Below are 21,034 nucleotides of genomic sequence, written 5' to 3'. Positions count from 1 at the left end.
TCCCACGCGAGCTCCGCCCTGCGGCTCAGGCGCGTCCGTCTCTGGCTAGACCGATCTTCCCGAGGTTGTCGGTCGGTGTGCCGGCCGCAGGTGACCCGAACGCCTTCGGGAGCCCGGCGTCTGCCCCTAAGTCGTCCGAACCGAGTTCAGCACAGGCCCGCGCCGAGGGGAGAAAAAGCGTGTAAGGCGAAGGCACGCCCCCCGGTGGGGAGGGGCCTCTGATGACGACTACTATGGGCGGGTCCCCGCCGGGCCCCCTAAGTTTCTTGGGGCCAACTCAGTCATTTATCAGTGCCGCAGTCGTTTCGTCTTTCTGCATCCTGTTTGTGCAACTCACACTGGTGATATCTTTGTGACTAGTTTAAATAGACATGCTCAGTGAATTCTGAAGTTATGGTGATACTGCACAAATTATTATTTTTATTTGTTACGTGTATTTGTATATGGGGACACGCAACCGATGGTGTGGCGAATGGAGGTCAGGGGACACCTTGTGGGAGTCAGTTTTCTCCTCTTACTCACTCTGTAGGTCCTGGGGATCGAACTCAGGTCGTCAGGTTTGGCGCCAGGTGGTTTTACCTGCTGAACCATCTTGCCGGCCCTATTTTATTTTTTGAGACAGGGTCTCACTACCCCAGGCTGACCTGAAACTCCCGACCCTTCAGCCTTCTGATTGCTGCGCTTATGGACATGAGCTTGGGCACCTGGCTTTTATATAATTCTTTATGTACTTATATTTCTTTGGAAGCAGAGTTAAAAGGCACCGCTAGATTTTATTTAAATAAAATCAGAAGAATTTGGTTAAACCTAAATAATAGAACTATAGAACTCGAATGAAAATATTTTAGCTAATGATTTCATTATAGAAGAGTATTAAATTAGTTTTCTGTGTTTGGGGTAAAAAAGTAAATAAGGGAAAAATCTCAAATAAATAAGCAAGTTAAAAGTGCCAGTTTAGCTGGCCATGGTGGTGAATGCCTTTACTCCAGCTCTCAGGAGGCAGAGGCAGGTGGATTCTGTGAGTTTGAGGCCACCCTGCTCTATATATCGAGTTCCAGCCTAGTCTGGGGCTACATAATAGAGAGACCTTGTCTCAAAACAAAGAAAGAAAAAAAGAAACAAGCAGCCACCCCCTCCCACCTGCAAGTGTTTTCAGAGATGTCCCTGCTCATCCTGCCCGTTTCTTCTGCTGAGCCAAAGCCACTATTACCCTTTGTCATCTTTCTGACTCTTCATCTACTTTGCTTCCAAGCTCCAACCCAGTTTCAGCCATATTATACACTTTGGTTAAAAAAAATACCAATTCCTTTATAATTTTTCCTCTCAACTCCCTTAAAACCCCTGAGGAGAAACTGTATTAAATTTATGTTTGATTAATGGTTGTGCAACTATTTAAATGTTTAGATCAGTGCTTGCCAATATAAGTATAATGCTAACTACATATGTAATTTTTAAAAGTTTTTGTTAGGCCAGCTCTTGCTATGTAACCTTGAATGGCCTGTAGCTCACTAAGTAGATCAGGTTGGTCTCGAACTCACAGAGATATCCATCTACCTCTGACTTCCCAATGCTAGGATTAAAGGTATGTGCCATCATGCCTATCATAACTTAAAACATTTTAGCTGCCATATTAAAACATAAAAGCCAGATGAAACTAAATTTAGTAATACATTTTATTTAAACTCAGTAAATCCAGAATTCAACTAATGATCAGTATTAAAGTTGAGTTATAAGTTACATTTTTCCTATTAGTTCTTGGAAATCCAGTATGTATTTTAAACATATGTACTTAGCTTAGTTGTTTAACTTTATTTGGGTCAATATTTATATTTCCTAACATTTATAGTTGGAAAAGAAGTCATACACCTCATTTTTCCCTAATTTCAATGAGTTAAAACTAAAATTCAACCCTCCACTTGGATTAGCCATATTTCAAGTGTCCTCATATGCAGTTAATGTATACTGTTTTGGGCACTACAGTAAATTCTGTTCATTACATGACAAATCACATAAAATACACACCACGGTGGGTGGTAGATGGTAGCTGTTATCTTACATGTCCCAAAGCCTCCAGGATATGAAAGTCCCTGTTAGCTGTTTGGTCTTTCTTTACTGGTAACCAAGGATATCCTAACTGATAATGTAGAGCTCAATGGTTGGCCAAGAAGGGAACTTGATTTAGATTGGGATTTGGAAGAAGTGATAATTAGTGGGAAAATTAGTATGATTTGGGTGGGTGTGTACTAGAAAGAAGAGCTTCATGAATCCAGAAGAAAGCCATGGGACTGCAACGTAATACCTGAGTGGAGAGTAGGTGAAGCCATGTAGAGCAAAGGCTATGTTATCAGTCCATGCTGATGTCCCACAGCAGGAAATGCAAAATACTTCATGCTCTGAAATAAGCCATATAGGACAATGTCTAATGGTGGGCAGAGGACCACCTGCCACAGTCCTGAGAAGTACGACCTGAGGTACAACTCCTGACATACTGCAGCCAGCCTTTTGTCTTTCCCTGACTGTGGCTGACACTGATTAGATCAGAGGTTTTAAAGCTGTAGGTCCAGTTTCAGAGTGATTTCAAAGAGTATTTCAGTTAGCTTGATTTCGCAATGTCTAATCACAAAATACTGAGCTCCACTGGATGTGGTGTCACATGCCTTTAATCTTGATCCCCAGGAAGCAGAGAGGTGGATCTCTGTGAGTCGGCAGCTAGTCTGGTCTACATAGAGAGTTCTAGATCAGCCAGGGCTAAATATTGAGAACTCAACTATATCAAAACCAAATAAACAATGACAGCAACAAAAATTCTGAGCTTCATGTTGGGCCTTTGTGCCCCAGGTCAGGGTGAAGCATGAGCATGCTTAGTAACTGTGAGGATGTAAAGTAAACATTCAGAACAGATTGGGAGGGCTGCTCTCCTGTGTCAACATTGTGGTCGGTGGCTGTGTGAAACACAATGAGCCAACCTGGAAAACAAGCTACTTCAGATGTTGGCACAATAGCTAAATATTAAAAGTTGTAAGGAATATTTCATCTTAAAGAATATTTTAGTTCTTCAATTAGATCTCTTTTAAGTATGAATACACAAAAGGAAATATTTTGAGCAGTTTGTACACGTTAAGAAGGTTTGAGTCCTGAGTGAGGTAACCCAAACCCAGAAAGACAGTTATGGTATGTACTCACTCATTGGTGGATTCTAGATATAAAATGAACAATCAGACCACAACCCATAGAACCATAAAGGCTATATATATATAGCATGGAGGTCCCTAGGACGACTGTGGCATATAATAAATTTCAGTTTTACTCAATTATTAAAAAAAAATAGCCAAATGAATGGAAACACATGAACTATGAACCAAAGGCTGAGGGGCTCCCAGCTGGATCAGGCCCTCTGAATAGGTGAGACAGTTGATTGGCTTGATCAGTTTGGGAGGCATCTAGGCAGTGGGACCAAGTCCTGTGCTCATTGCATGAATTGGCTGTTTGAAACCAGGAACTTATGCAGGGACACTTGGCTTAGTCTGGGAGGAAGGGACTGGACCTCCCTGGACTGAGTCTACCAAGTTGATCACAGTCCTCGGGGGAGGACTTGTCCTGGAGGAGGTGGGAATGGAGGGTGGGCTGGGGGTAAGGGGAGGGCGTGGGACGGGGCAGAATAGGGGAACCCATGGCTGATATGTAGAACTGAATGGTATTGTAAAATAAAAAATATCACAAAAAAAAGAAGGTTTGAGAAGCTGTAAATAGTTTGATACGGCTTAAGTAATAAATAATTAGGTACTTCAGGCTGGGGTACAGAAATTCATTTTCTCACAGCTCTGAGAGGCTGAGAGTTAAAGACCAAGATGTTGTTGGGGCTGGTTATTTTCCCCTGAGGTGTCTTGGCCTGTGTGTGCATGTTTTCTCCCTGTGTGTTCATACAGTCATTCCCTCTGTGGGCCAGAGTTCTTCCTGCAACTGCCTATTAGGACATCACTCAAGGGGGACTAGGAGTCACCTTAATGACTTTATTTTAATATAATTACATTGTCAATGATTCTGTCTCTAAATGTATTCTACATATTGGAACTTAAGACTTTAACATGGGAATTTTGTTTCAGCAGATTACAATAACCAGAATTTTTTCCTGTGAGAAGTCTTTCTCTGTTCTACCAGCCACCTCCCAGCTCTCAAATAATGACACAGAGATTTATTAATTATGAAAGCTTGGCCTTAGCTTAGTGTTGTACGAAATCTAAAATGGTCTTAAAATATTGGGGTAAATAAATACTGAAAGATCAGAGAGACAAAGGAACAAGCCACTAGAGAATCTTATCGCCACTACCGAATCCTCAGGCTGAATAGAAGGCAAGATCCTATCTCCTCAAATCCTTAGACTGCAAGCCTCTGAGTCCTCATCCGAAAAGGGGCTTCTGAGTACTCAGCTGAAAGGGCTTTAGTTCCTGTCTCTTCATACCTTATGTGCCTTTCTCTGCCCAGCTTTACCACTCCCTTCCTAGTGCTGGGATTAGTGGCGTGTGTGCTTCCCAAACACTGCTAGCAAAGGCATGAGACCCCAAATGCTGGGGTTAAAGGTGTGTGCCACCACTGCCTGGCTCTGTTTCTCTCCTAGACTGAATCAATATCATGTAGTCCAGGATGGCTTTGAACTCACAGAGATCCAGACAGATCTCTGCCTCCCCTAGGATTAAAGGTGTGTGCCACTACTGTCTGGTCTCTGTGTTTAATCTAGTGGCTGGCTCTGTCTTCTGATCCTCAGGCAAGCTTTATTTGATACACAATATATCACCACATTTTCCCTTTTTTTAATAATAATATATTATTATTATAATAAAATAATAAAAGAAGGTTATAACTAATATAAGAAAAACTATATACAATAAGTACAATAAGTATATACAATATATTGTCAAGAATTACATTAACAATGTCCAGTCCATTAACATTTGACAGATTCAGAGAAAATACTCAATTATTTATCATATTTTGGTGAGTCCAAACTGATGTACCTAATTCACTTTCTTTTCCTTTTTTTTTTTTTACCCCGCCCCATCCCATCCTAATTCACTTTCTATCCTAACTTGTATTACCTACTGAAAACTATCTTTTGATGTCTTTCAAACTTATACACTTTACACCTCTTTAGTGAATTTCTTTTCTGAATTTGTTAACAAGGAAAACTATAACTGCCTAGTCTTCAACTCCCTCAGAGACCCGAGAAGGAAATAATGTTACCTAAAGTAAACAGAAAGTGCAAACAAGTGACTTCCAAAAAATGTGAGAAATGTCAGAAACAGCTGGCTGCCTGGACAGACACTCAAGTTTCTTTGCAATGTTGGAGCATCCATCTTCAGCCTACAGGCCTAGCATATCTGACAGATTTACCTGTGAAGCCAGATATTCTAAAGGACATTTATACCTTGTCTTGGCAAGGTTTGACAGTCCTTTGTTTTGTGTCCTGCTTGTCTCTTTGTATAGCATACTGTCAGCAGTTGAGGCAAGTCCATTTTCTTGCTCAGTGGCTAACTTTTGCCACAAAGAAAATAAACTCCATATGGAGTTTCTTTGATGCCCATCATCTTCTCTGAAGTAGACTGGTGCTGCCAAGAGTGGACATGTCTCATAGTCATAAAAAAAAAAGAATCTGTTATTAAAACATCTTAAATGCCATATTCTGTAGATCTCTGAAGTGTTTGAAGATGACCTGTCTATCTAAAATATATCTGTTTGACCTTGAAAGCATACCTAACCTGACTACAAGTTTAATTGTAATAGGTGATTAACTACTAACCTACATTTCTTTATACCCTAATTAATTGGTAATAATAACTTTCAAGGACTAGAAATTTGCGTTACATTGTTAAATGAACTTTATAGGTACAATACCTTGAACAAGATTAGAAGTGTATGTACATTATATTCCAACAACAATAATCTCAACTTTGAATCAATATACGCAATTTGTATACAATATACAAAAATCCAATCCAATGTAAAGTGTTTAAAACTAGTAGTTGCTTTTCAATAATCTACCATTTTATCTTATCATGTACAGCTTAGGCTTGTTTTTAACTAGCTCTTATAACTTAACTCATTTTTATTCATCTATGCTTTGTCATGTACCACCCATCCTGCTTCCTCCGTGTCTCCTCACCACCCCCTCTCTTTCATGCCTATAGTCCTCCTCCTACTTCCTCCCTCTACCCAGAAGTCCCCACCTACCTCCTGCCTAGCTATTGGCCATTCAGCTTTTTATTACACCAATCATAGCAATATATCTTCATACAGTGTACAAATATCCCACATTCCCCCTTTTTGTTTAAATAAAAAGGAAAGGTTTAACTCTAACAGTAAAACTATATACAGTAATGACAATTATCAAGTAAGTATTACATTTACAGTGTTCAGTCTATCTATATTTGGCAAATTTAGAGAAAATATTCCAGTATCTATCCTATCTTGGTGAGTCCAAAGTTTTGCCCTAATTTACTTTTTTTTTGTTGTTGTTGTTTTTTTTTTTTGTTTTTTGAGACAGGGTTTCTCTGTGTAGCCTTGCGCCTTTCCTGGATCTCCCTCTGTAGACTAGGCTGGCCTCGAACTCACAAAGATCCGCCTGCCTCTGCCTCCCGAGTGCTGGGACCTAATTTACTTTTTATCCTAACTTGTATTGGCAGCTTAAAACTCTTTTTAGACCTTAAAACATTTTCTTAAATAAACAACTTAAGCTTTTATGTCTCTCAACCATATATATTTTATACATCTTTTGTGAGTTTCTTTTCTGAATTTGGTAACAAGGAAAACTAACTATAACTATCTAGTCTTCAATCCCATCAAAGACCCAAGAAGGATACAATATTACCTGAGTAAACAGGAAGTACACAGTAAGCAACTTCCAAAACTATAGAAATGACAAAGACATGGCTACCTGGACAGTCACCCAAGGTTCCTCTGCAACATTGGGGCATCCATCTTTGGCCTATAGGCCTGGAATATCTGACACACTTTTTTGTAAAGCAGAAATTTTGAAGGACTGTTCTAACTTGTCTTGGTAATGTTTGACAGTCACTTTCTTTTGTGCCCTGCTTGTCCAATTTGGACAGCATTCTGTCAGCAGTTGAGGCAAGGTCAGTTTCTTGCCCAGTGGCTAACTTTTCCACAGTAAAAGCAAGCTCCATATGGAGGTTCTTTGATGCCCATCATCTTTTTTTGAAGTAAATTGGTGCTGCCAGGAGCAGATGTGTCTTACTGTCATAAAAAGCCTTAGGTTATTAAAATATCTTAAATGCCATATTCTATAGATCTCTGAAGTGTTTGAAGATCATTGGTCTATCTAAAATATATCTCAGTTTGACCTTGAAAGCATACCTAACATGGCCACAAATTTGATTGTTAGATGACTAAGTGCTAACCTGTATTTCTTAATTATCCTAAATAGTTTATAATAATAACTTTCAAGGACTAGAAATTTATATTACATTTTAAAATAAGCTGCATTGGTACAATCCCTTAAACAAGAATAGCAACATATATACAGCATAACAAAAATAACCATAAATTTGTATGAATATACAAAAATCTATACCAATGTAAAATATCTGAGACCAGTGGTTGTTCAAAAGTAGGCTCAACAATCCACCCTTTTATCCCATCATTTCTGTATTATATTCGCCCTTTTTCCCTTCAGAAAGAGATCCCTGATTCTAAGCTTTGTTCAGCTTTTTTCTTGACCATTACCAATAACAACTTGTAACCAAACCCCCTAAAAATGATAAACATCCATAACCCACCAAATAACCACAACCCACCCACTCTCCCTCTTGGGAATGTGGGCTTCATGTTCTCTAGACTGCTTCCTGTTGTCTGGGGGCACTGGCATCTTTAGGGGACCCTGAGGAATTGAGATAGTGGTCAAGTCCTGGGAGAGCTAGCTGTTTCTTATGTTGTCCAGTCTCTATGTGATGGGACAGTAGAGGGCTATCAAAGTCCCGACTAGAGTAGTTTGTGAGGCTGGATCATCTCAGGGAGCAGCTTTGAAGTTGTTCTGAATATAGATTTTTTTTCAAGACAGGGTTTCTCTGTGTAGCTTTGGTGCCTTTCCTGGAACTCACTCTGTAGCCCAGGCTGGCCCCGAACTCATAGAGATCTGCCTGCCTCTGCCTCCCGAGTGCTGGGAATTAATCACCTGGCCCTGGATATAGATTTTTGAGGAAACCACAACAGAGGCATTCTGAGAGGCTGGATCATCTGGGTTACTTATCTTCTTTATTGGTGCTTGGTCCTTTTTTTCTTTCTGGAATGTGCAGTGTGCACAAGTCAGTTAAAGATGATTTTTTTGTTCTGTGTTTGAGCAGGTAAAAAGCATCTGTCAACTTTATAAGCCCATTTGTAATGTATAACCCAACCTCTATCCATGCCCTATGAAATGATGGCATGTAACAAGAAGTCATGAGGACTCTGTAGCCAACAAGATTTATCATGTCTCATCCAGTCTCAGATCTGTTCCCATGTAGAGGGATCAGCATACAGGTCACCTGTCCTGTAGTCTTTCTTGGTTTCTTTTTTTATGTTTGTAGCCAAGATTTTCAGGAGGTCTCCCCTAATCAATTCTGATCTTCATTAATTTTGAAGAGAACCATAACTTTTTGTTTCCTGTGGAAACAAAGGCACAACCTCTCTCCCAATGCCACATATTTTCTGACTTCCATTTTGAAGTTAGGACATTTAAAAAATATATAGTTTGGTGTAATTTAGCAGTTTCCATAATCCAGTGCTCTCAGCAGCTATTGTGTTTTGTTCACTAGCATTTAAAAAATTCAAAGTCGACAAAGCACTATATGATCCAGACACCCCGTGTATTTTCTATCTTTATGTGGCTTATTCTTTTTATATTACTTTACTCTCTCTTTAAAGACTTTACTGAATTATTTTTAAGCTATTTATTTTTTCTATGACCGTCTATACCCATTTTTGATTGTATCTGTTTAAAGCTTTTCTCAATCTGTACTTCAAGCCTGCAGCATTCTCTGACCACAAGACAAACCTCGATGGCCACACCAGCTGCTGTGCCACTCTGACAGCTGCCTCCAGCCCACGCAGGGGCAGGGAGCCATGTCTCTATATACCACTGGGCACCAGCTGGCCTGAGAGGCTGCGGGACAAGGAATCCGTATCCAGCTCTTTGTGTGTTTGAAACTTTTTTTTTAAGCTTTCTCAGGTCCTGTATAGAAATACATGTTGCCACATTGGATGCCATATGTAATGAGTCGTTCTCTATCCTGCCAGCTAGCTCCCAAAGAATGATACAGAGACTTATTATCAAAGCTTGGCCTTAGCTTAGGCTTGTTTACTAGCTCTTATAACTTAAAGTAACCCATTTCTGTTCATCTATGCTCTTGTCGTGTACCACCCATCCTGCTTCCTCTCTGTCTCCTCCCCACTCTCGTGCCTAGATTTCTTCTCCTAGAAATCCCACCTACCTCCTGCCTAGCTATTGGTCATTCAGCTTTTTATTATGCCAATCATAGCAAAACACCTTCACACAGTGTACAAATAACCCACAACACTTTTTTGCTAAGAATGCCTACATTTGCTGAATTAAAAAAAGAATGGCCGGGTGGTGGGGGCGCACACCTTTAATCCCAGCACTTGGGAGGCAGAGGCAGGTGGATCTCTGTGAGTTTGAGGCCAGCCTGGGCTACCAAGTGAGTTCCAGGAAAGGTGCAAAACTACACAGAGAAACCCTGTCTCGAAAAAAACAAAACAAAACAAAACAAAAAAAAAAACAAAACCAAAAAAAAAAAAAAAAAAAAGAATGTATATCCTCAGAAATGCTTGGCTAAGTCACCTAATAATTTGACATTTTAAGCCTTTGCTAAGTCTCCCATAGAGTGACCGGTGAGAGCAGGGTATTGTTTCCATATTCCAGGGACTTGTGTTTGATATTTGTAAGGACTTAGGGCCTCAGACCCATGCTGCACTCCTTAAAAAGGAGTAAGCTGAAGGAAAAGGAAAAGGAAAAGCTGGAAAAAAATCCCACCAATATGGGTGACAGTCTGGCCTGTGGGTATAAAAGTTAAGTATAGGGAAAGCATTGGCTGCTCTTGCAGAGAACCTGAGTTTGGTTCTCAGCATCCACATGGTGGCTCAAAACTATCTAACTCCAATCCAGGGGACTGGATGCCCTTTTCTGGCTTCCAGAGGCATTCACCGACATACACACAGACACACACCCGGGGGGAGGGGGGGAGAGGAAAAGAGGGGAAGAAGGATTGAGATTTTAAAAAGAAATAATCCTTTTTTTTTAAAGTATAGGTGTTTGCACAGGTCTGTATTTCAGGTTGATTTGCCTGGCCAGGGACTTCCCAAGCCAACAGGTAAATGTAGCAATGGTCCTTAAGTGTGTGCTATCCTCAGAATGTCTGGGCAGGTCACTTAATCTCTTTGGTTGATCCTTATTTCCTCAGGTAGTAATTGAATAGTAGCAACTAGCAAACTGTGAATGTCTTCTTGTGTCAGAAATTACAGACTGAGAGCCATTCATTGTTTCAGGGCAGCCCCATGACATGAGCACTGTCGTCTGTGGTGCAGGTGATGGCAGTCACGTCTGTCTCCTGTGATGACGGGAAAATGAGATGAAGTGTAATATGTGTGCTCGATGCTGTTTCTACGTCACCCACCCTCTATGTGTCCTTTGTGTTTTCTCTCACTTAAAGTGGGACAGGGTTCCTTAGCTTTTCTCCCCCCACTTTCCTTGACCCCCAAGAGCCACTAGACCCCCCTCTTCTCCTTTTAAAGACTTTACTATTGATGGTTTTTGAAGGAGGGAAGTAAAAAAGTTAAACTAGGCTTGAACGGATTTCAAGCAGAACAGTAATCTTGACAAGAAGATGCTCTAGGGCCGGTGACAAGTGAGATCACGACACCACTAAAACTTAAATTCTTTGGTGTCTGCTGTATCTCAGTTCTGCTTTAGGAAGCCTTCTGCTGAAATTCTGTTAAAATGTGTCAAAAGTGTGGTTCCCAGGATGGTGAGCACCCTCATGGCTGCCCCACAACCATCTGTAACTCTAGTTTCAGGGTGTCTGGTACCTTCTTCTGGCCTCTGTTGGCACCGGGCGTGTATGTGGTATATAGATATAGATGTAGGCAAACACCCGTACACATAAAAACAAAAACAGGAAACATACCACTGACTTCTGGGACTTGTTATGGCAGAGAAAAACAAAGCAAGACAAAACAAAGTGAATCAACTTGCTCTTTACTGGAGACTCTTTTGCTTATCCCCATGTGATTTTATGCCTAAAGAATGATATAATGATTTACAAAAGTCTTTCCCAGCTATCCCCTCAATTATGTGGAAAGTCAACTTGACTATGGAGTTTGTGGCTAGTGAAATTAATGGCTTAAGCAGAGTAGTAAACTTTGCCAACTTATCAGTGAGTTTTGGCCAAGGAAAGTTCAAATCGGGGTCATCCTGACATGCCTTTGCCACAGGGCAGGCTGCTCCCATACAGCAGACCTGCTTACAGAGATAATTTTAAAAGGCATTGGGATTTAAATGTCAGCACTATTTTTATTTCAAGTCTTTTTTGCTTTGTTTGGAAAGATTCTCTTCCAACATTAATAGTGTTTTAAAATAACTTTCTGTTATGATGGGATGGAAGGGGATTTCTTTGTTTGTTTTTTGAGATAAGGTATCTCTACATAGTCCTGGAACTCACTGTGTAGACCAGGCTGGCCTCAAACTCATAGAGATCTGCTTGCTTCTGTCTCCAAAGTGCTGGGATTAAAGGAGTGCACCACCACACTCAGATAGAAGGAGAGCCTTTTAAGGTCTGGAGAGATTTTCGTGTGTTTCAGAGACAAGCCTGTTTCTGTGAGCTCTGCAAGTTGTCAGTGTTACAGCCTTCACCTGGGGGTGAGTTAAACCCAGATTGCTGGGTGGCTCCCCAGTGTCTAGTTCTTAGGGTGGATAATGTTCGTTTTTATTGAGTCTCCAGCTGATACTGATGCTGCTGGTCAGGGCCCACATGTTGAGAACCTAGGAATGGAAGATCGTTAAGTCAGACAGTGGAAAAATGGCCTAATGGCAGGCACTCAGCACACAATGTGTCTGATTTGAGTAAGATCTCCAAAAGGGAGAGTGACTGTTCCTGTTTCAGGTGAAGGACCCGAAGCTTAGAAAGTTCACTGAGTTGTCCAAGAACACACAGTAAACAAAAAGGATTTTTCTGTCTTTAGATCCAAGCAGTATCTATTAAAATAAGTTTGTCTGTCTAGATGAAACTTTGTCTAGTTCCCTCTACATTCAGGAATACTTGTGTGTTTGTTTTAGTGTCTCTCTCTCTCTCTCTCTCTCTCTCTCTCTCTCTCTCTCTCTCTCTCTCTCTCTCTCTCTCTCTCTCTCTCTGAGAGTTTTCTGTGTAGCCCTGGCTGTCCTGAAAATTGCAAAGATCCACCTGCCTCTGCCTCCCAAGTGCTGGGATTGAAGGTGAGCACCACACCAGCTGTGTTACAGTTTCTCGAGGGAGGCTCTCTTATAGGTTAGAATAATCCCAGCTGTGTACCCCGAGACTGGCCTCACAGTCCAGCTCCTTCTGAGCCTCCTAAGTGCCTGGGTTACAGGTGTGACCCACCTTACCTGGCTTCTTGCTTTGCTTTTTTTTTTTTTTTTTTTTTTTTTTTTTAAATTTTCTGGAGCTGAGGCCCAAACCCAGGGCCTTGTGCTTGCTAGGCAAGTGTTCTACCACTGAGCTAAATCCCCAACCCCCTTGTTTTGCTTTTTAAGGCAGAGTCTTATAAACAGCTACACAGCTGAAGATGACCTCTAACCTTCCCAGCAACACTCCCCAAATGCTGGGATTGCTGACATATACAATGTTTTTGTCTTTTCCTACTTATCACTCAACACAGACACTTCCAGCTTCCAGTCACTAAAATGTATGTGAGATGTTTCCCATGTATTAGTGAATTCTTCAGAAGACCCAATCTGGAGGTCCTGTTAATTTGACTCAGTTTGAGCACTATCCAATGGAGACTGAGCCACACAGCCTACAGATTAAGGCTCAGCACCTCAAGACTGTTACCTCTCTCAGCTGCAGATCTCAAGTTCTAGGTCGTGACACAGCACTTCCGCCTTCAGCTCTAAACTGGGGTTCCAGGGTCTCCCTCCTCTAGGTCCATTACCTTGTGATTACCTTGTGAGAGAAGCTCACAAACTCTGAGCACCACTGGATCACCGGCTGCTCACCGTTGAAAAACAAGTGAAAAAGATGAACATCCAGGAAAAGAAGCACGGGACAAGATACAGTAGAGAAGGGTGCTGGGCCGCTATGTCCTCCCAAGGATCCCACCTCCTGTATCCAGGCATCTAAGTCATCTGGATGGGGCAGTTTAGGGACTTTTATGGAGACTTCATCATGCAGGTATGATCAGTTACCAACTCAGTCGCCAGCTTTTCTGTTTCCGCCAGGCTGGTACCCAAAGAGCTCCAACGATTCTCCTGTCTCCGCCCGTCTCAGTGCTGGAGTTATAGACATCAGCAAGGCCATATCTGGCCTATGTGGGTGCTGGGATCTGAACTCTGGTCCTCAAAGTTGCTGAGCAAGTGCTCTTACTGCTGAGCCATTTTTCCAGGCCCCAATTTGCCTACTTTGCTGTGTACTTTGCAGTTTGCTCTTATAAAAATTCTGTCAAGACAACCCTCTACATTCACAAGGATAGTGCACTGGCTGGTTTTGTGTGTCAACTTGACAGAAACTAGAGTCAGTCATCAGAGAGGAAGGAGCCCTAGTTGATGAAATGTCTCTATAGATCCAGTTGTAAGGCATTTTCTCATTTAGTGATCAACGGGGGAGGGCCCAGCCCATTGTGGGTGGTGCCACTCCTGGGCTGGTGGTCCTGGGTTCTATAAGAAAGCGGGCTGAGCAAGCCAGGAGAAACAAGCCAGTAAGCAGCACCCTTCCATGGCCTCTGCATCAGCCCCTGCTTCCAGGTTCCAGCCCTGCTTGAGTTCCTACTCAGACTTCCTCCAGTGATGGACTATGATCTGGAAGTGTAAGCCAAATAAACCCTTTCCTCCCCAACTCACCTTTTAGTCAGGGTGTTTCGTTGCAGCAATAGAAACCCTAACAAAGACAGGTAGTATCTACACATAGCTCCATGTATATGTAAGTGTAATACAAACATACCTAAGTTATTTGCTATGTGAATGGACATATACCTTTTAAATTTTGATAGATTCTAAAATGAAACTGCACTTTGATGCATCCAGGCTGTGGCTCAGGGGCAGAGTATGCCACTTGGCATGCACAAGTTCCTGGGTTTGATCCCCAGGAAGCAAAAAGAAAAGAAAAAAAAAAAAAAGAAAAAGAATGAATCTGTCAGGTGGTGGTGTCACAGGCCTTTAATCTCAGTGCTTGGGAGTCAGAGGCAGGTGGATCTCTGTGAGTTCGGGGCCAGCCTGGTCTACAGAGCCAGTTCCAGGACAGATGGAGTCTCATCTCCGAAGCCCTGTCCTGCGGGGTGGAAAGAAAGAAGAATGTATGTACTTGCTCTGCCTGCACCCTCAGTGAGGGGGTGATTCCTACTGGCACCAGAGAAGAGGTTTTTGCCAGTTTGCTAAATGAACTATTTTAATTTCTTCACTTATACCAGAGGAGAACATCTTCCCATATGTTCAGAGTCTTCCACATTTATTTTTCTATAAAATATTTCTATACTTGGCACAGTTTTCTATTGGCTTCACACACACACACACACACACACACACACACACACATACACACACACACACACACACACACACACACACACACACACACACACATTCATTTATACCAGTTCTGTTTAAGTTAAGGAAAGAACTCTTTGGCAAATCTGTTTTAAGATATGTTTTTTTTTTTCTGTTTTGGAAGTTTGTCTTTTAAATAATTTTCTCTTTTCATACCCAAACAATAATAGTGTTATTTGTGCTAATTTATTGGCTTCTCTCTTTAAGGCCTCTGGGTTTTATATTCCATCAACAGATTCATGAAAAAAGGAAATGTGGTACATATACACAGTGGGATTCTGTTTAGTTGTAAAAAAAGAAAGAAATTACGACATTTTTCAGTAGATGGAACTGGAGACCATTATGTTAAGAAAAATAAGCCATAGAAAGGCAAATATTATATATTTTCACTTAGAGACAAAATCTAGATTAAAATTTGTTTTGGTGTGTGTGTGTGTGTGTGTGTGTGTGTGTGTGTGTGTGTGTGTGAAAGAGAGAGAGAGAGAGAGAGAGAGAGAGAGAAAAGGAGAAATGAGACCACGAGAGGAGAGGAAGCATTGAAGGTGGGTTGGGGCAGTAGGCAAGAGGGGATAATGGAATATGTGTCATGAAAGAAGAAGGGGGGCCATGTGGGAGAGGAAAGGGACCAGCAAAGGGGAGCTTTGTGGAGTGTTGGAGGGCAGCGAATGTGGGGTGAACAAACGGTATAATGACATATCTGTATGACCGTGGGACAGTACAACTCATTTCCCTGTGTGCTAACGAAAGGTTTGAAGAAATGGGGTTGGGAGTAAAGGGGAGGAGATTGGCATCAACTGTGGAGTTTAGGATAGAGGTGTCAGGTCTTGCCTAGGAAACCCAAAAGCAGGCAGAAAAGAGTTTGTGCCATATGTAGTCTGCAGAGAGGTCCACATGGAGACAGGAGCCCATGTGTGAATGTTGTTTAGAATCAGAACAATGGGCACTAGAGTGCAGACAGAACAGAGCAAGAAACAGACACCAAGGGATGTCAGTTCCCAGAGCCTGGAGGAGAGGTCAGCCAGGGATGGGAACAGAAAGACAGGCAGGCACCATCTCCCATCTGTGCAGCCTTCCGGGACACAGTGCTTTTAGGTGACAGGCCAGTGTCCTTCTCATCTTCTGCTCAGGGCGTCCCCCCTCCCCCTGTGCTCTTGGCTCCATCTCCCCTGACTCCTTGCCTCTGGCCCTTTGTCCTTTGCCCCCTTATCAGCTGGTTGGTGGCCTCTTTTTACTCCACCCCCATCCCACAGCACCTTATTTTCAGGATGAGTCACTGCTGTGTTGATTCAGGGCAAATTGCTCTAGGGATTGCTTCTTTTTGTTCCTGTTCTTATCCTTAGTTCTGACCAGAATCTGGTAAATAGCAGGCGTACAGTAAGTATGGTTCAGCAGTGAATAAGCTTTGAGCCGTACTGTGACCCTGTAAATAACTTTAACCTTTTTCTGCCTCTTGTTGTTGTTGGGGTTTTTATTTTTGTTTTTGTTTTTCAAGACAGGGTTTCTCTGTGTAGCACTGACTGTCCTGTAATGCGCTCTGAAGACCAGGCTGACCTCAAACTCAGAGATCCACCTGTCTCTGCTGGGATTAAAGGCGTGGGCCACAACTGCCCAGCTTCCTTTTTGTTTTTTAAGAAAAACATTGAGGGGCTGGAGAGATGGCTCCGAGGTTAAGAGCACTGGCTGCTCTTCTAGAAGTCCTGAGTTCAATTCCCAGCAACCACAGGGTGGCTCAGAACCACCTGGTGCCCTCTGGTGCCTCTTCTGGTTTGCAGGCACACAGTATACATAATAAATAAACAAACATACAGACAGACAAACAAACAAACAAATAAATCTTTAAAAAAAAAACCACATTGATGTGACTTTGTACGGGTTCCAGCATAGTGAGTAGTGATGTGATGTGTAGGTGAAAATGTCTAGGGAGGGTTGACTGAATGGGCGGTTGCTCGGGAGCCAGAGGCTGTGCAGGCCAGGGCCTAGCAGGGGGCAGCAGAGGGCCGTGCAGGACCAGGACTCCGGGATCCGCCTGCAGGTTCTGGGCTGAGCAGCCACATCCTGGGCTTCTCTAGTTTTTCCGCAGTTCTCTAGTGCTTGACAGAGTCAGTACAGAGCTTGAGGGAGCCTTACTACTGTGTTGAGATCTGCTGATACGTCACTGAGTGTCAGTGTCTTCCTGTGGGTTCCCGGGAAAGGGAAAAATGAGATGGGAAGACGGGTGGGGGTGGAGCTATGAAGGGCGGCCTGGCCCCCAGGCGGAAAGGTGGAATGGTGACTACTACAAGTAGGGTCTGGGGCCTGTTTGCTAAGCGGGGAGCTGGGAAGGCTGAAAGTGTTGGTCCCAGGACATACGTGGTCAGAAATACCTTCATTTCTTCTCTGAGTTGGTTTTCCTTCTGTCCTTTGCGTTGCTAAGGGCTTTTGTTTGTGTTTGTTTTAAATGTCCAGCCTATCGTGGGCACTACTGGGGAAAGGGATCTTGCACTGGTTCCTGGGGGCCATGGAGGTCACAGCAGCAGCAACCAGAGTGCAAGGTCCTGCATGGGAACTGCTTAGTCCAAGATTTGGTTACTCGGCTCATACGCCTTGCATAAACACACATCCACACACCACATGCACTATGTGCACACATCTTGGTATGATCTGAGTCTAGGATCAAATCAATTCTCAGCCCCCAGCTACCACCAACACAATCCCAGCCCCTTGATACTGCCTTCGTGACTACAACTGTTTTAAGAACGAGTGAGTAAGCAAAGCAGCTGTGGAAGCTGTCAACGAATATTCTGTTACTCCAAGAAAAGGCCAGGTTAGAAAAGGCCGATGGGTATATGCAGATGAGAGACTTACAGACAGAGTTGGTAACGGCACCCTTCCTCCCCATATTGGGAACCCCAGAACAGCCTGTGCCACCTCTGTGCTTTAGATTCCATCCTTACGTTGCTATGGTTTTTTGATTCATTCACACTGGGCTTTTCTGTTTCTTCTATCCAGAGTTCCCAAGGAGCAGCAACTCCCGTCAGAACTCTTGATGGGAGGCCAGGAGAGGTGCAGCCGCTCTCTCCTTCCTTTCTGTCTTTTGATCCTCAGTGTGACCACGGGCACAGTTCTTGGAACTTCACATAGGAGGAGAAGCATTTAAATCAGGACCCAGAGCAGCCTCTGCCTTCTAAGGAAAGTGGCACAATTCAAACCTGGAGAACAATGTGGATCTTAACTTCTTGTAGAGGCTGAGATGAAGATTCAAGCCAGTGTCTTCGGATTAGGGGGGCAGGAAACCTTGGCTGTTATCTCCCCCTACCAGCCTCTAACCACTCTGAGAAGTGGACATTACTCATCCCACTTTGAGGACAGATGATGAGCATGTCTCAGAGCGGGTGTCTACCACTCAACACAGGGTGGAGCTCAGCTTCCAGTCTAGGGCCCTTTGGCTCAAAAGCTTGCGGTGCCTCTCCAGGATGGAATGCCTGAACTCGGGTGGCCTGCCTCCTGCATGTGATCTGCTTTGGGTAGGCTCTTTGGAGGAGGAAGGGTTTGTGAAGAACTAAGACTGCAAATGTTCTTTCATTATCTAACTGTTCACAGGAGTGGTGGGGGGGCAGGGAGGAGGGCCTCTAAGAGTAGGTTCTAATTGTGGTGGACAGAAGCAAGGCCGGCCTTAGAAAGTCGTTTTCTGGCCTGGGGCCACGGCTCCACTCGTAAAGCACTCAAACCATGAGGACCTGAGTCTGGTCCCCAGAACCCTTGTTTAAAATATCTGGGTGTGGTGGGTGCATGCTTGTAATCAACCCCAGCTCTGGGGACACAGAGACGGGCCTAGACCACCAGGCCAGCCCAGGTCCTAGTGAAAGACAGAGACTGGAGAATTGGCTCAGTGCTTCAGAGGACCCGGGTTTGACTCCAAGCACCCACACTGCAGCTCACAGCTACCTGTAACTCCAGTTCTTCTGGCATCCTTGGGTACTGCAAACACCTGGCACACTCACAGATGTGCAAGCAAAACACTCATACATATGAAATACAAATAAGGAAACCTTAAAAACAAACAGAAACTGATGGTTCTCCTGAGGAATGGCACCTGAGATTGTACTTTGGTTTCCACATATATGTGCACTCATATGAACCCACATTTACATGGACACCCACGCACATCACACACACACACACACACACACACACACACCAACACAAATAGCCACATGCACATGAATACACACATACATGAACACACACACTTCAACACACTTACATAGACACCCACCTATATGAACATGAATAACCACCTGCATGAACACCCACCCACATCAATACATACACATATACATACACAAAGTGAAGGAAGAAAGAAAGAGAAAGACAAGAAAGAAAGCTAGAAAGAAAGTGAGGAAGGAAGAAAGGAAGGAAGAAGGAAAGAAGGAAGGAAGGAAAGAGGAAAGAAAGAGGGAAAGAGAAAGGAAAGAAGGAAGGAAGGAAATAGAGAGAGAAAGAAAGAAAAGGAAGGAAGGAAAAGAAAGAAAGGAAGGAAAACACGCCCAGTGGGCCTGCAGCTCAGGAACTGGGCACCTGGACTTGGAGCCCCACTATGGGTTTAAGTTCTAGGACCATGATGTATTTGCTTTGTGACATCAGAGAGTACAGCAAACTATCAAGTTTTGAGTTTCAGGCCCGAACACGAGACCTACTTCCTTGGGTCTTGGTGTAGGTCCAACCAAAACCCATAAGTAGAGCACTTAACTCAGTGTCTGGCTCCCCAAAGAGCAGCTGTTCCCACGCTGCATAAGACGCACAGTGCTGAGCAGGTTTGCAGGCACCCTGGAGTCCTTTTCTCATAAAAATTGCCACATTGAGTCTGAGAGGGGGCAGGAAGGCAGTGCATGACAGTTCTTCCTGTTTATTTTTCCCCTTGGGAGCTGGAGGGGGGCAGGTTGGTGGGCAGTGGAGCAGGCCAAGCCACATGCGGCCTCTGGTGCCGACTGTTGGTGGGAAAGGAGGAGGCGTTCTTACGCATGGGCAGAAGGCTAGTGGCCCCACGGAGGCATCAGGAAATGGCGGAAGTCTTAGGAATCCAGAGAGCCCCATGTTACTCTTTACTGCCAAGCTGACTGGATTTAGAGTCACCTAGGAGACACACCTCTGGTGTGTCTGGTGTTTCCAGGGAGGGTTAACCGAGGAGGGTCATCCAACGGCTGGTGCCTTCACCATCATGATGGACCTCTCAAGCTGTGGGCCAGAGTAAACCCTCCCTTCACTAAGCTGCTCTTGTGGGTTATTCCTGTTACAACAACAAGCTGAGTAACTAATACACCCGGCAGAAAGAGCTGGTTCTCAGAGAGGCCCAGCCCCTCTCACATCTGGCCTGGGAATCATACTGGATATGGCAGGAAGTCTGCCCACCATGCCAGGCCAGGGCCCTCAGGAATAGCAAGATTCAGGTAGTTGTGTATGTTAGGTCTGCTCTCAGAACAAGTGGGAGTGGAAGGACCAGGAGAGGTCTACAGGGCATGCATTTAAGGAGACACTGGTTCTCTTGGCACCCTGACTTTGCATGAGCCTAACAGGGGTATCTCCTGTAACGTAGAAAACTCAGGACTTGGGGCACCCTCCTTGCCTCACTCTTACCCGACCTGGGGCCATGGGGAAGCAGGCTTCCTGTCACTGCTCCTGTTTCAGAGCAAGAAAGATGGCGTCTGCTAAGTGAAGGGTGTGCGTGTGCATTTCACATCTCAAGGATGAGTGCTCAGCTGGGTATATCAACTTCTAGGTAGACCAGGGGATCTGACACAGGTCTGTATTCTCTTGGGCAGAAAGTCTGACGTCAAGGTACTACACAAGAAAAGTATTACACCTTTCTCCTCTGTCTCACAGGGACAGCTATGGTCCAGAATGGAGTTGAGGACACTGTGAAGGCAAGTACCTCAGAATCTATTGCAGTGTGTCAGAGATTCCCAAAGCTTTACAGAGCTCAGGACTCTGGCTCAGCTTACCTGGTTCCATTTCAGAGTTTCCACAGAGAGAATGAAGATGTCACTTATGGCGTAGTCATTAGGTGTCTGGGGACATCCTGAGTTTACTCATGTGTGTTGGTGGCACTGATTTCTTCTGAGCTGTTGCCTGGAAGCTCTCTTCAGTTTCTTGCCATCTGGACCTCTACAACATAGCAAAGACAGGAAAGCTAAAACCTGCATTTCCCAGAATCCCATGCAGCTGGGACACCCAAGGGGTTTCTGAAGCACTGTGGGAGAACAG

General features: G+C 43.6%; 1 long non-coding RNA gene across 1 annotated transcript; it reads left to right on the top strand.

The window, feature by feature from the left end:
- Positions 1–2: 2 nt before the first annotated feature.
- Positions 3–20,787, top strand: LOC143268317 (uncharacterized). The gene is made up of 3 exons (XR_013044134.1): positions 3–181; positions 17,783–18,297; positions 20,654–20,787. It is a non-coding gene; the product is annotated as an uncharacterized LOC143268317 (long non-coding RNA).
- Positions 20,788–21,034: the final 247 nt, after the last annotated feature.

This window comes from Peromyscus maniculatus, chromosome 1 (genome assembly GCF_049852395.1).
Source record: "Peromyscus maniculatus bairdii isolate BWxNUB_F1_BW_parent chromosome 1, HU_Pman_BW_mat_3.1, whole genome shotgun sequence".
NCBI lineage: Eukaryota > Metazoa > Chordata > Mammalia > Rodentia > Cricetidae > Peromyscus > Peromyscus maniculatus.
The sequence above is the reverse complement of the archived record's forward strand: the minus strand, read 5'-3'. Positions and strand labels throughout refer to the sequence as shown.